Genomic DNA, 16,646 nt, shown 5'->3' on the forward strand with positions numbered 1-16,646 from the left:
AACATCTAAACTACCTGGTGATTTATTCATTAAAATTAAGTATAAGAATATACTGTGTGTGTGAACCATTATCTTTCCTTCTTTGATCTTTAGTTTGGAATTCCATACACATAGACTGTGATGTTGACTGCAATTGCATTAAAGTTCATACACTACAGAGCTTCATACACCAGCCATAAGTACACTATATAGCACTTATGATAGCTTAGATTATTTTAATATACAGTTTATGTTCTGAGTCAATACCTTTGTGTAACATTTTACTTGTATTTTATTGGTTATGCTCTTGAAGTTGTCCTAATTTTCCCCCTTTGACTCCTTCCACACAGCATCCTCCATTCCCTCAAGCAATACCCACACTATTGTTCATATTCATACGTCGTGAGTAGGTTCTTTGACTACTCCATTTCTTATACTGCATTTTACAGTCTCTCCCCATGTCTATGCTGTAACTACCTATTTGTACTTCTTAATTCCTTCAATTATTCACCCATTCTTCAACACTCCCCTCCCATCTGGCAACCATCAAAATGCTCTCCATACCCATGATGTTATCTCTGTTCTTATTGTTTGCTTAGCTTGTTTTTTAGATTCAATTATTGACAGATATGTATCTATTGCCATTTTATTGTTCCTAGTTTTGATCTTCTCTTTTTCTTAACTAAGTCCCTTTAACATTTCATATAATAATGATTTAGTGATGATGAACTCCTTTAGTTTTTTCTTCTCTCAGAAGTTCTTTATCTGCCCTTTGATTCTAAATGGTAGATTTTACCCCTGACTGAGATGGAGGTATAGGTAGATGCACCTTGCCTCCTCACACAACTGAAAGAAGGACAACAGATTTAAAGACAAAAAATAACCAGAACGGCCAGAAAATCAAACTGTATGGAAGTCTGACAACAAAGGTTTTAAAGAAGAACCATTCATTCAGACCAGTAGGAGGGGGAGATATAGGCAGTGGGGATGTAGAGGATGCATGGGAAGTCAGCAGCTAGAGGACCAGGTGGATGAGGTGGCAGCTATTGAACTGGACATTCCCACATTTGCATGTGAATAAAATGGGAGGAACATCTGGGGAGTGAGATAGACTGCACAACCTAGAATTCCAGCCCAGGAATATCAAGCATCAAAACCTCTGGCTAGGAAAAAAAAACAAAAAACTGTGGAGTTTGCTCCCAGCCTTACAGGAGAGTTCCTTGGAGAGATCCATAGGATCCTAGGATGTACTCAAGTCCACCTATCCAGGAATCAGCATGAAAAGGGCCCAATTTAATTGTGGGTAGTGAGGGAAGTAACTGAAAGATGGCGGGAGAGCTGAGCAAATGGCTCCCCCACATAAAGCACCACAACACAGTGAGGTGAGTTGCCCTGCCCTAGCAAATACCTAAAGCTCTGCTCTTTACAATGTAACAGGTGCACTGAAACAACAAAAAAAAATGACCCAAATGAAAGAACAGAATAAAACTCCAGAAAAAAATACAACTAATCGATGAAGAGGAAGCCAACCTATTAGATGCAGAGTTCAAAACACTGGTAATTAGGATGCTCACAGAAATCACTGACTAGGTTGCAAATTGGAGAAAAACGTGAAGGATATGCAAAGTGAAGTAAAAAATATATATATATATATACAAGGAACCAATAGTAAAGGGAAGAAAACTGGGACTCAAATCAATGCTGTGGTCCAGAAGGAAGAAATAAACATTCGACCATAACAGAATAAATAAACAAGAATTCAAAAAAAGGAGGAGAGGCTTACAACCTCCAGGACAACTTAAACATGCCAACATCTGAATAGTAGGGGGTGCCAGAAGGAGAAGAGGAAGAGCAACAAGTGGAAAACTTATTTGAACAAATAATAAAGGAGAACTTCCCCAATCTGGCAAAGGAAATAGACATCAGGAAGTCAAGGAAGCTCAGAGTCCCAAAGATGTTGGACTCAAGGAAGCACACACCAAGGCACATCATAATTACATTACCCAAGATGAAAGAGAAGGAGGGACTCTTAAAAGCAGCAAGAGAAAATGAAACAGTTGTCTACAAAGGAGTTTCCATAGACTGTCAGCTGATTTCTCAAAACAAACCTTACAGGCAAGAAGGGACTGGAAAGAAGTATTTGAAGTCATGATAGGCAAGGAACTACATCCAATATTACTCTATCTAGCAAAGCTATCATTTAGAATGGAAGGAAAGATGTTCTAAAGTGCTTCCCAGACAAGGTAAAGTTAAAGGAGTTCATCATCGCCAAGCCCTTATTATATGAATTGTTAAAGGGACTTATCTAAAGTAAAGATCAAAAACTATAAACACTTAAATGACAACAATCCACAGCTATCAACAAATGAACCTAAAAAAGCAAGTTAAAAAAACAACTGGAACAAGAACAGAAAAAAAATGGAGATTGCATGGAGGGTTATCAGTGGGGAGGTGGAAGGAGGAGAATGGGGGAAAAGACAGGGAATAAGAAGCAAAATTAGTAGGTATAAAATGGACAGGGGAAGGTTAAGAATAGTATAGGAATCGGAGAAGCCAAAGAACTTATATGTACAACCCATGGATACGAACTAAGGTAGGAGAATGTTGTTGGGAGAGGTGTGCAGGTGGAGGGGAATAAAGAGGAGAAAAAATGAGATATCTCTAATAGCATAGTCAATAAAATATATTGAAAATAATAAAACAAAAAGCCCTAGCTGGGCCTTTTTTTCCTCCAATTTACGGGCTGCATACTTGCTATATGCCAGGCATCATGCTGGGTACAAGGGATAGAAGTATGAATGAGGCATGATCCCTTTCCTCAAAAAAATATAATATAATAGAGATGACAAGAAGGAAATGGTGGTTAGAATAACCATGAAAAGGGCTCAAGTTAGAGAAACAACAATGGCATCCTTGGTGAGAGCAGCCAGGGAAGGTCTGGACAAAGTGATGTCTGGGACTTGAGGGTCAATAAGAGTTGGGCAAATTGGACGGAAGATGAGATAGAAAGGGACAGAAAGGATGTTGGAGAAAGAGAAGACAGCAAGTGAATGGGGCATGAGGTAAGATGGGGTATAGGTGTTAGGACCACTGCAAAATAATGTCATGGGACCAGAACACCCAAGAAAATGAATCTGGAAGTGTTTGTAGGGGCCAGGTGGTTAAAACAAAATGGTTGGGTAAAGCAATCTTGGCTAAAAGTTCCTATTCTCAATGACTAAATATTTCTGGCCAGTCCCTTCTAAGTGATGGCTGTTCTATATTTTAGTTGTAATTTGGATGTTGTTTGATGAGACAAGCTGTGTTTACCTATGCTGTTATCTTTTTTAAAAGATTTTATTTATTTGTCTTTAGAGGGGAAGGGAAGGAGAGAGGGAGAGAAACATCAATGTATGGTTGCCTCTCGTGAGTTCCCTGCTGGGAACTGGCCTGCAACCCAGGCATGTGCCCTGACTAGGAATTGAACTACAATCCTTTGGTTCACAGGCCTGAGCTCAGTCCACTGAGCTACACCAGCCAGGCCTATGCTGTCATCTTTACCAGAAGTTTATGACATTTCCTCTGCGTAACGTTTCCAAAGAGTCTATAGAAACACATATGTTCACAAGGCACTAAATAGAAATTTTGTTTCTCTTAATTGCTTATATAAGCCTTAAAGCAGTAGATGATGCAAAGTTGCTGAATTATGATACAGTTAAGAATGGCTGTGAGGGACATGGATACTCTCTAATGATGAGTAGGTCATCCTGGCCTATGGTTTCTGATAAACACGACTGACTCTGTCAAGATGCCACATTTTTTTTCATATAATAGGATCATTTCTTTTGTGTGGGTTATGTTCTACAGTAGACCAAATTCTTGTAAAGTCAGAATTAATTCATCCATAAAGTACATACATGGTTGAAGGAATACAATCCATGTGCCCTTTCTTATAAAAATAAAAAGAGAATGTAAGTCTGGATAGATACCTAAACATTCAAAGTATTTGTGACAGCAATATATCATTACATTCAAAGGACTGAACATAGAGAGGTTTCTGAAAGTTTCACTGCATATTCCTTAAATATGATGCCTCCCTAACTTTAATACGTTTCAATAGATATGTTTGTTGCTATGAGGAATAAATGAAACACAAAGTTCCACTTTATAGGAAGTTCAACAGTAAAGTCTACGCAGCCCAAGAAAAATTATACATATAGTTCTCCTCTACTCTATTTCTCTGTAATTACATGGAAGAGAAAATAGCTCGTATAAAAATAAGAACACCAAAAGATTTATATTATTAAGTTTTCAGACATAAATGTAGTTTTGATCAGGTACATCTAAAAATGAGTAAGTTTAATAGGCAGGAGATTTTGCTACAGATCTCATACTCTTATAGAGTAAAAAGAGTTCAGAGTCTTACTAAGAAGTACAAACTGGAATGAACATTACATTTATCAACAATCATCACCAAAATAACAGCAAACTATCTCTGTTATGGTTTGTTCTATTGTAGGATATCAAGTATAAAAACCTATTTGAATGATTATATATTTTCTGGAACCTTGAATTTAAAATTTCATAAGAAAACCCATTTCCGACAATTCCCATGAATTGTGGGAAAGCAGGTCTGATAGAACCATGTGTCTGAGTAAAGACAACAGATGCTAGTGGACAGAGCACCAAAGCAAGGGGAAGAAATGTCAGAATAGTGGACATACCACTTCTCGATTTGATTCGTCTGTTGTACTTCATTTGTCCAGAAACCCCAACCTTTGGACACACTTATTGTCAATCCAATCAATCATGGCGGCTTTATCTTTTAGTTGATGGGGCATTGCACACTTTAAATTGGTCCCATATTATCTACCCATTTTCCCATTGCCAGTATCACTTCCAGATTTTTCCTACCTGCTGAGCAATTTATCACTGTTCTCCCAGCTTTGTACATTCAAAATACTATTACTAACATTCAAAAGTATTGTTATTAACATGAATTATTATTATGTTGACATTTATTTATTGTAAATAATATACACTCATTAATAATATAACCCATTGATATAACTGATCATTATTAAATATTATTTCATAGTAATATTAATTTATTGATATAATAAATAGGTAATGACAACAATAACTAGCATTTGTTGTGGTATTGTTCTGGCTTGCCAAGGATTTTCAAAGGAAAGGTGAGGTCCTAGTGTATAATGGTTGAGAGTGCAGAGACGGTGATGTGTAGTATGTGAAAGTGTCTGTCCCTTGGTGATAGAGTGAATTATGAGGAAATAATTTTTTTAGATCCTGACACCAAATCTTTTCACTAACTTCATTTCCTACTCCTTTTTTAAGACATCTAGAAAGATGTCACATTGGTTAGTTCCTTGATTCTACTTCTAGAGATTTTAATTTTTTTTTAAACCAGTTGGATCTGGGGTACTTTTCTACCTATATGCACCCCCAGCAGAAAAATGACTCACTAGCACATCTTCCCAGACACCAAACCAGGTCACTGTTTTGAACAAAAATTGTCTAGTGTTTGAGAAAGTTCATGTATTTAATATAGTCAACCATGGTTCATATCAGGCCCCAGAATGCAGGACAATTGATATAACAAAGTTATACATTCTTGGTGCTTAAAATGTGTTTTCACCTCTTCTTCCAAGAAGGATATCCTTTCCTAAATTTTTGCCTTGGATTCTTGAACATTCACTTGGAAGAAACTCTTTCTAAATTGATATTAAGCAGCATCCAAAACACACTTTTCTATTTTCTGATTAATAAACAATAAAAGTCATTTGCTTAAGCTGGAAAGAAGCTGAGTAATGTTGCATTTTGAGTATCATTAGAGAACCTTACATACAGAATACTCTAGGGACCTGATCCTAGTCACTTAGATGTTTAGTAGTAAAGTTAGTCATGAGACCTAGGATGGGTTATTACTACTATATTGGTTGCTTCTCAGAAGAGAATTTTTAGCATGACTTTAACATACATATAGTATGATCAAAAGAGAACTGCAAATTGAATCTATGCTATTATTTCAGCCTATTTTTTTTAAAAAGTACTCTCTTCAAATTTTCTCTCTTTTAGGGAAAGTTTTACTTAATTCAACTATTTTTTTCCCTTGTAAACACATTTTATTTCTTGGATGATCTTTTCCCCTTTTATTTCTACCTAAGATAAATTTATGTGTTCCTTTACCTTTAATTATCTTTTTAAAAATTTTTTTAAATTTTATTTATTTATCTTTTAGAGGGGAAGGGAAGGAGAGAGGGAGAGAAATATCAATGTATGGTTGCCTCTCGTGCTTCCCCTGCTGGGAACTGGCCTGCAACCCAGGCATTTGCCCTGACTGGGAATCGAACCTTGATTCTTCGGTTTGCAGGCCTGTGCTCAATCCACTGAGCTATACCAGCCAGGTACCTTTAATTATCTTTTTATTTCCATCCTTGCTTGTATTTGATTTTCACTGTTGGTATTAATGTTTAAAAAATGAGTTTGTAGTCTACCATAAGTAGTCTACCATGGGTAGTTCTGCCTTGAACCTCTTTCCTGACTTATACCCCTACACCAATACTGTTCCATAAAGTTGAAGGTGTCAAAATAGTAATGATAACTTCAAGTGCTCAGAGTCATTTAAGAAACATTTTTTCTTCCATATTTGGGTAACTGATTATTTTATCTTGCTTAATTGAAATGGTCAATTAAGCAAGATAATGGTCGATGATGACAAAAGCAATTGGTGATAGTGACAATCATGAAGCAAGTAGCAGTAATAGTGGTAGCAGTGGTGATGGGAGATGGTCATTGTAGTAGCGATGTTCCACTAGTCGTGGCAGCGGCAGCGGTGGAGACAGAGGTGGTGGCAGTGGTGGAGATAGTGGAAATGGTAGTGGTAGTAACAAAAGCAACAGCAGTCCCAGCAGCCAACATATAATATTGGGCATTCAATCATGTATTTTGANGTATGGTTGCCTCTCGTGCTTCCCCTGCTGGGAACTGGCCTGCAACCCAGGCATTTGCCCTGACTGGGAATCGAACCTTGATTCTTCGGTTTGCAGGCCTGTGCTCAATCCACTGAGCTATACCAGCCAGGTACCTTTAATTATCTTTTTATTTCCATCCTTGCTTGTATTTGATTTTCACTGTTGGTATTAATGTTTAAAAAATGAGTTTGTAGTCTACCATAAGTAGTCTACCATGGGTAGTTCTGCCTTGAACCTCTTTCCTGACTTATACCCCTACACCAATATTGTTCCATAAAGTTGAAGGTGTCAAAATAGTAATGATAACTTCAAGTGCTCAGAGTCATTTAAGAAACATTTTTTCTTCCATATTTGGGTAACTGATTATTTTATCTTGCTTAATCGAAATGGTCACAATGATGACAAAAGTAATTGGTGATAGTGACAATCATGAAGCAAGTAGCAGTAATAGTGGTAGCAGTGGTGATGGGAGATGGTCATTGTAGTAGCGATGTTCCACTAGTCATGGCAGCGGCAGCGGTGGAGACAGCGGTGGTGGCAGTGGTGGAGATAGTGGAAATGGTAGTGGTAGTAACAAAAGCAACAGCAGTCCCAGCAGCAGACATATAATATTGGGCATTCAAGTCAAAAATTCATGTTCTCAAATTCTTAAACTCTTATGTTTTATGTCATTCTATTAAGATTTTCCATTTGTATAAAGATAGGAAGGGTACAAGTTATGTCTTCCCTTTTTTAAAATTTTGCATATTCTACAATGGGTTGTTCCTTATATGTCATGCATTCAAAAAGTGTTTAGTAAAAGTTAGAGAAGGGAAAGTCCATGTCATTCATTTTATATGCTTCAGGAAATCTATTAAACAGCTTGTACAGTAAGTGGTCACAAAATTGAACTGAATTAGATGACTGGGAGAAATGAATTGCTCTATAACATCCACCCTGTTGGAATGTAGTGCTGTTAATATTCAATTAATCGCTCCTCTCATCTCAAAGAAGCTGACTAGACAGTGTTAATGACATGGTAGCAAATGTGTACAGTCTATTCTTTCCATTTTGTTCTGGCAGGTAACATTGCCAAGTAATATAATCTGCTTACCTTGATATTATTGGTTTTATTTTTTTTCCAATTAAACCTTTTTTGTTCTCTTGCTTATTTTGTTATCAGTGATGAGGTCTGAGGTTTGGAGATTTTCACAGGAAAGTAACTGTTCCCAAGAGGGCAAGGAAAATAAGGAAGACAAGGTCCATCTGTCTGTAGCAAAGCGGTACAGAATTAAGCCTACTTCCCCAGCTGCTAAAGGCAAATCAGCGGCAGGAACATGCACAGGCAATGCAACAATTACTATGCTTTTCTGTACCTGTGCCAAGAGATATTAATGTGTTGGGTGAGTGTTGACCCCTTATGATATGCATCAAGGCAGCGTCCATACATTTGTATGATATATCCATGCTCATTGGACACATGTGGAAACTAATACAGTACAGAGGGGTCAAACTGTACGGCTACCCAGCAGAGAAGCCGAGAAGAGATCTAGAGGAGCTCCTGGTCATAAAAGAACAGTATAGCACATGCACACACTCGGCCCTTAATTAATTGTGTCTGTTAAAATTGCTTTCAATACGCAGTCTCTGGCACGAGATGAAAAGAAAAAGAGCAGCCAGCAGGAAATAGGAAAACCTTCCAATGTGATGGAGTTTTCTTACAAATAAAAACGTGTTACAATAGGCAAACTAGAAAAAAATTATATAAACACAAAAAGTGATTTCCTTAGCTACTTATTTTCAGCCTCATCCCTATTATTTTAGTACTGAGTTAGAAAACAGCTTTGTTCCTTACCTTCTCATTTTATTTTGAGGTGGCTACTAACATCTAGGTGTTATGATGTGGAGGACAGGATAACTTACTGTTATAAAATCAGCATGTGGCCCTAAAAAAATTGACCTTTGGTCACCAGGTAAAAACATACAGAGAGTGCAGTCCTATTTTTAAGATTATGTCGTCCTCAGGCCTCAATTTATATGTGATCAAAATGAAATCCAGGAAAATTAAATGATGGCTAATTACAAAGGATCTTTGACTTAAGATGGGGTTATGCCCCTATAAACCAATTTTAAGTGGAATACTCTAAGTCTAAAGTAGATTTAATGCATCTGACCTACCAAACATCACAGCTTAGCTTAGCCTACCTTAAACATGCTCAGAACACAATTTCCAAAAAAATGCTGGCGCCATAGTGCACTGCAGAGTGTCTGTTATTTCCTGTTGTGATCACGTGCCTGCCTGGGAGCTGCAGCCCTCTGCAGATGTCCGGCATCATGAGGGAATATCTTACTCCAGATCACTCGTCTGGGAAGTGATCAAAATTCAAAATTTTAAGTGTGGTTTTTACTGAATGTGCATTGCTTTTGTTTCATTGTAAAGACAGAAATTCATAAGTCAAACCATGGTAAGTTGAAGACTGTGTGCAAGATAGATAAATGCTGTATGTTACACAAATATAGCAAGCTACTGAAAATCAACCTAAGGAATTATTTTAGTCCATAGATTACAAAAGGGGACAGGAACACAAAAATACATCATTCATTCCAGTTCTGCCTCTGACAAAAACATAAAGGATGGGCCCTGGCCAGGTGACTCAGTTGCTTGGAGCATCATCTTATACATCAAAATGTTCAAAAAGTTGCTGGTTCTATTCCTAGTCTTGCATATCTAGGAGGCCACCAACTGATGTTTCTCTCTCGCACATTTCTCTCTCTCTCTCTCAAATTAATAAATATATCCTCAAGTGAGGACTAATAAACCCTACAAAGTATGTTTTTTTTAAATCATGGTAGAAGTTAGTCCTAATAGGCACCAACCTCTGAAGGCTGTGCTTTATTTTTGAGCCACATGAGATAAATCAGCATATTTTGAATCAAATTAAATTTTTGACTTCTCTGCTTCTTGAAGCAGTCAAGTGTTCATGGTTAGTTTCCTAGGAACTAGAAACTAGGTGAACAAAGATGAATAATCAATCCTTAGTCCTTAATCTTAAGGAATTCATGCTGTGATCTGTAGCCATTGTTATATAGTTAATTGAGGGAGTTAAGAAGAGAGCAGTAATTTAGGGGCTGGGTTAAAATAGCTGTAGATTTACAGGAGTGTCAAACCCATATTCACCGGGGCCACGCCAGCCTCACAGTTGCCTTAAAAGGCCAAATGTCATGTTAGGACTGAATAAATGTAACTACTCCTTAGCAGTTAAGCAAGAGCCCAGCACTGCTGCTGGGTAGAAACAAGGTGCTAGGCTGGATAAAACAAGGTGGAGGGTTGGATTCGGCCCACAGGCCTTGTGTGTGCCATCTGTGTTGTAGAACAATGCTTTGTTCTTAAATTCACCTGTTACAAACTTCAAGAAACTAGTAATAACATTGGCTGGTTTGGACCTGTATTCTCCCCAGAGAAAGCCTTCATTACTTAATAAGCAAAGTCATTTATTCCAATTCAACTTTCCTAGTCTCTTATATCAACCTCAGAAATCCAAGAATGCCAGTTCTGAAGAGGCAAAACTTCCCTTTTGGAAAGCTTGCCTGTTCTCTGACTGGACCTTGCTGAAGTAAGGATGGTTACATCACTCCCTAAAAGAGAAAGAGCTGCATACCTTTATAATAAAAATGAGAAAAAAAGTTTTCTCTTATATGATTTCAGAAGGCCCTTACATGTACCCTTTTAATAAGTTTGAGGACTTTTCTAAACATATTGACAATAAGTCTAAGAAAGGTATATAAGATATGTAATTATGTAAACATCTGATATTTTAACTAGTCTTTTGATTACCTGTTTGTTTTCCTCTGCTGTGCATTCATACTAAACCAGATGGTAAGAATGGGGATGCAAGATATACTCAAAATATAGACTCACTATTTTACATACATTCTGTAGAAAGAGAGGTGAAGGACAGAATGACAAACTTCACAAATGATCCATTCAAATATTTAAATGTTGAATACACCATGATTGACATTCTATCCAGTCTAAAGACTTGTAGTTCCAAATTCCAGTGCCTTTTAGCAAAATAAATCAATTCACAAAATGCTCAGTGGGCTCTCAGAATGCCTGCAACTCTATCACAAAACCCTATTGACAGAAAGGTCACCTACTACAAGCATGATGCTAAAATCTGCTTTCAGTGTAAATAAAGTTTGAATATATGAAAACGGCTTATTTAAAATAATAAAAAAAAACTCCCTACTGGTTAAAATTTCATCTAGAATGCTTAAATGTTGCAGAGTATTATTCCTAGAGATATTTTTCCTTTGGGTTTTCTTTGGGGAAAAATATATTGGTGAATCAGTAGTGGCCTTGAGATAGGTACATATAACTACCTTTCATTGAAAGCTCAAGATATACCAGGCTTTGTGCAAAGCACACACTTTATATACTTTTCCTCCTTTAATCTTCTCAACAATATTATATAGTAAGTCCAATTACCTCTACTTTACAAGTAAGAAAACCAAGACTTAGAAAAGATAAACTACCTGTCCCAGGTCAGATATTCAGTGGAAATACAGTGGTGGAGGAATGATTTAAAATAATCAATCTAACTCCAAAGACAATGTTTGCAATTCCTCTTGCTGTCATGAAAATAACGGGAACCCTGCCCTTTATTTTTCTGGTAATGTTGTCGTGAATGACTGATGTTCACTGATCAAGGGAATCCCAGAGATGATTGTAACCAATGTCCTCACTTTACAGGTGAGAAAATGTTTTTAAACTTCTATTTTTATTTGTATTGACATAACAAATTATAAGAACCTCCATGACCAGAATGTTTACAGTAAATACTGTAATAAGAGTATTTACTATTTAAATACTCTTATTAGAAAAACAAATTCAAAAATGTAAATAATATAATGGCTTCCTAAGAAACCAGCTATTTATGGGTGTCCCCTTCCAAGCTCTATGTATAACAAATAATGTATATAAAAGTGATGATCATATCATCATACCATGTATTATTTTTCCCATAGTCTATAGTTTTCTGTGTATCTGTATAGCCTGCATATTCATCATTTTAATGGCTATGTAATATTCCAACAAGCTGATGTACCATAAAACGAATTCAATGTTTTTATGAAAAATCTGATTTTATTTACTAATGCAAACTACATTTAAAAATGGTTAGATATATTTTCAATGAAAAAAACTTTGCAGAAATAGACAGATTGTAATCTATGTTTCACAAACCAGATTTGAAAGAAAAAATTAATGAAATGCATAGAGCTTTATTTACTTTCTTTGAAATGTTGAGTTCAGGAATAGTAATTCTTTTTCTGTCATCTGTAATACAGATTATTGTTATTATGATTATACATGAAGCTGTGTGGATGTACTCTGCCCTTTGTGAATATATCACAGAGATAAAGTATGTCTCTGCCCCAATGCTTATGAATAAAAATAAAAAACGAAGTACAGATAAAAATAAAGTACAGATAATTGTGAACATTGAACAGAGATGTATTTTAGTAGATAAGGACTTCACAGAAAATGGAAGCTTTGGGAAATGATTTTTAAATGGAAAAGGAAGAATCCTAGATAAAAAACAAATTTTTGTGATGACATCTGCAAGTTTGTTTTTAACCAACTGATGGACTTGATTGAGTGCTTCTCTCAAGCACATGATTTAACTTCTGCAATTCTCCAATATCTGAGAGGAGCTTATCTGCCTGAAGTGGACAATTTAACTCTCACAGGGATAGCTTTTCTGTTTATTTATCCCCAATTAAACTTGTTTCTCTCTTCCCTGAGATATTAGCGCTTGTAATACTGAAGTTGACTTTCATTTAATATATGTATCAGGAGCTATTAATCTTTCACATAGTTTGTTTCAGTTTTCACTGGCTGAAATTTAAAAGGTCAAGGGAATAAGGGGGAGATTGATGACACTGTAGTCACAGAGACGGAGTGACAAGGAAGTATTTCATAAGGAAATGTACATTTGGTTTGAGTCCTGAAGGATGGTTAGGATATAGAAAACCTATTAAGGGGGAGAGGGCATATCAGGCAGAGGAGTATAGAAGCATGAAATATCATGGGCATCAAACAAGGTATACATAGTGTCTACAAGCATCTGCATATGCATATACATGTATACAAATTGATTTTTTGATATTGTATTAAGGCACACAGCATACTCAGAAGCATCACTGGGTATGTTCAATGTGATACCCCTTTTTAATGATGAGGTTAAATGGGTTGTACAAACTGCAATGGATTGATGGAATACTTCCATCAATCCTTACATATGTATCTATGATTCATTGCCTCCATGAATTATATCTCTGATTTGAACTGAATAAAACTTCACATTTCACATGCTCCATAAAAAGTAAGCCAGAACATTCAGAAATAAATGTAAATAATAAAAAATATTATTACTTTTAGGTTTTATGAGAATTGGATTTTATGAGAATTGGAAGGAAGGAAAGAAAGGAGGAAGAAAGAGAGAGAGAGGGAGAAAGAAACAAACAAGCAAACAAGGGAGGAAGAGATGAAGGCGGGAAGGGAGGTACTTGCAGGGAGGCCATAGTCATTCCAGCCATCTCAGCTGTATTAGTTTCCTTTCATTGCAAATTCTCAAAAAGGTAATGACTTAGAATAATATAAAATCATTCTCTTAACAATTGTGAAGGCCGGACTTCTAAAATCGGATTTGCTTAGCTAAAATCAAGGCGTCAGTAGGTCTGGCTCCTTCTTGAAACTCTGAAGGAGAATCTATTATATATCTTCTTCTGCTTACATGGTCTGCCTTTATTTGTTGGCTTATGGCCCCTTCCTCCATCCCCCAAACTCATCATGTAATCTCTGATTCTGTCATCATATCACCTTCTCTTCTTCCATAGTAACATCTCCATCTGTCTTCCTCTTTTAAGGACACCTGTGATTATAGCATTGCTCCACCTGGATAATCCAGAATAATTTCCCCATCTCTAGATATTTAACTTAATCACACCTGAAAAGTTCCTTCTGTTATATGAGATAATGTATTCACAAGTTCCAGGGATTCAAATGTGAACATCTTGGCAATGGGAAGTTTTATTCTGTTTATCTCACCAGCAAGATTCTTTCTAGACCAATTAATACTCAGATATCTGTCAGATGACTTCAGCCACATGACTGAAATGAGCTAAATGTGGCCTGATCAGAACTGCCCAATTTGTCTGAGGCTAAATTACCAAACAGCAGGATATTCACTGAAGCTAATAATTGTTTTTTAAGCGGCTAAGTTTTGAATTGCTGGGTCATGTAGCAAAAAGTATCTGGTACAGGTTAAATTTTTTTTTAAACTTCTGTTGCAGAAACTATGGGGTCATCCAGGTGGCCAAATTGGCAGCTAATTGTTATGGATCTTGAGGTAGAAATTTAAGGACAATAATTGAATTTTGAACTAATAAGGAAAATTCATGAACTTGATTCCCTATAATATGAGTTCATATTAGTAGTATCATGCTTAACCACCCAATGGGAAGAGCATGGGAATTTGAGAATCTTTTATTCTTAAACACTTAAATATAATTTCTCAGTCATGAAAGAGTGAGTCTAATACTTCCGGAAGAATGTATTCCTTTACAATAGAGATTTTACTTTCAACTTCTTTCTTCTAACTCAGAGCCCTACCCTGAGAAGTGGCTGTGAGGATATAGTGAGATACATGATAGAAATAACTTACAATAGAGCCAGACACCTAAGTGAAATGCCCCATAAATATTACCTGTTACTCTTATCATCTCTTTATAGGGCTCATCATTGCCTAGGAAGCCACAGGCTACTTCTACTGTGTGAGCCTTAGGGGCTCCCTGTACACAGTCCCATGATAGTGCTACCTTCTTTGTATTTCTAAAACCAACACACAGTCCCCTTATTTCATCTTTGCTGTGAGAGCTTCCTTGTGTTGTGTTAATTCTGCAGAGAACCAGAAAAAAGTGAACCAGACTTCCAGTCTTACATCTACTCCAAACTAGCTTTGTCATTTTAAACAAGTCACTTAAATTCTCTATGCCTCACTTTCCATGAGTTCTAATATTTGTTTGGTCTACTTCACAGACAAATTGGGAGGACCAAATAAATCAATTAATCAATCAAACAAATGGTCTGAGCACTAATGATTACATCGGCCATGTGCTGATTAACATGAAAAAGTAGGAGTAAGTAATTGCCTTACCCATTGTTATAAGCCATATTCTTTGTCTGAGTCCACATTGGCTACTCTAACAGAATACTATAGACTAAGTGGCTTATAAACAACAATTATGTATTTCTCAGAGTTCTGGAGTCTGGAAAGTCCAAGATCAAAATACTGGTAGATTCAGTGTCTGGCATGAGCCCACTTCCTGGCTCATAAATGTTCTCCTTTTCCGTGTCCTCACATGGTGGAAGGGGCAAAGGAACTCTCTGGAGTCTCTTATGTAAGGGCACTAATCTCATTCATAAGGCCTCTGCCCTTATGACCTAATCACCTCCACCTCCAAACACCATTACAAAAGGGGTTAGGTTTCAACATATGAAGTTGGGGGAGACACATTTTGTTTCTAGCACCCCTGCTCATGCACATACAATGGATTACTGTTCCTGGATTAGTAATAAAATCTTAGAAAAAATAATGTACCCTCCAGATTCTGTGGGAAAGTGTCCTACCATAAACACAGATTATTTCAAGGTTTGCATTTAATATTAAGAATTTATGCAAAAGCAAGACAGAGAACAAATTTTTTCTGCAAAGTTATAACAATTACAGTAAAGAGGCTGAAAGGACAAGAATCCCCTCACCCTTCAGACAAAGGTAAGCATAGAAGAGGAAATAACTACAGTTGAGACATCAAGGAAATTCTGGAAGCTAGAAGCATATAGATAAGTTTTTACTGATTTTGCAGATGAAACAAGAGTGATCATTTTGAAGAGAGAAGTCAATAAACAATTTGGTTCCTATTGCAGAGCCCAGAAAAGTTTCTAGTGTTATAGGCAGCATATATATCTAAAGATTCAATGGGGATAAAAATGTAAAGATTGGTCAGAAGCCTATATATTGTTGGATCCCTGATCCATTCCTGCATGCATGACAATTGCACTCCTTTCCAAATCTTACACACACATACACCAGAAAAAAAAGCACTTATTCTATAGAGTATTTGAATAGGAGGGCTTCTTTGTGTGTCCTCAACCAGGTTTAATTTGCACCCCCAGGGACATTTTTGTTTATGTCAAAATTGTGCCAAGGGAGAATATTACTAATATCCAATGGGTAGAGGTCAGGGGTGCTGCTAACACCCGACAATTCACAATAATGGTCCAAACAACAAAACACTATCTAGTGCCAAGCATCAAAAGCGCAGAGGTTGCACCCTGGCTGGTGTAGCTCAGTGGATTGAGCACGGGCCTGCAAACCACACGATCTCGGTTCGATTCCCAGTCAGGGCACATGCCTGGGTTGCAGGCCAGTTCCCAGCAGGGGACTCGTGAGAGGCAACCATACATTGATATTTCTCTCCTTCTCTCCTTCCCTTCCTCTCTAAAAAGAAATAAATAAAATCTTTTTTAAAAAGCGCAGAGGTTGCAAAACTAGACTATCAGAAAAGGTTGAGGGTGGGATGAAATACTAAAATCAGAAAATTAAAGGAACATCTGTACATTGAACTGTGAGACCTAACTCAGCTCTGAGAAAT

The sequence above is a fragment of the Sturnira hondurensis genome, unplaced genomic scaffold, assembly GCF_014824575.4.
Source record: "Sturnira hondurensis isolate 20B ecotype Veracruz unplaced genomic scaffold, ASM1482457v3 Scaffold0004338, whole genome shotgun sequence".
Taxonomy (NCBI): Eukaryota; Metazoa; Chordata; class Mammalia; order Chiroptera; family Phyllostomidae; genus Sturnira; species Sturnira hondurensis.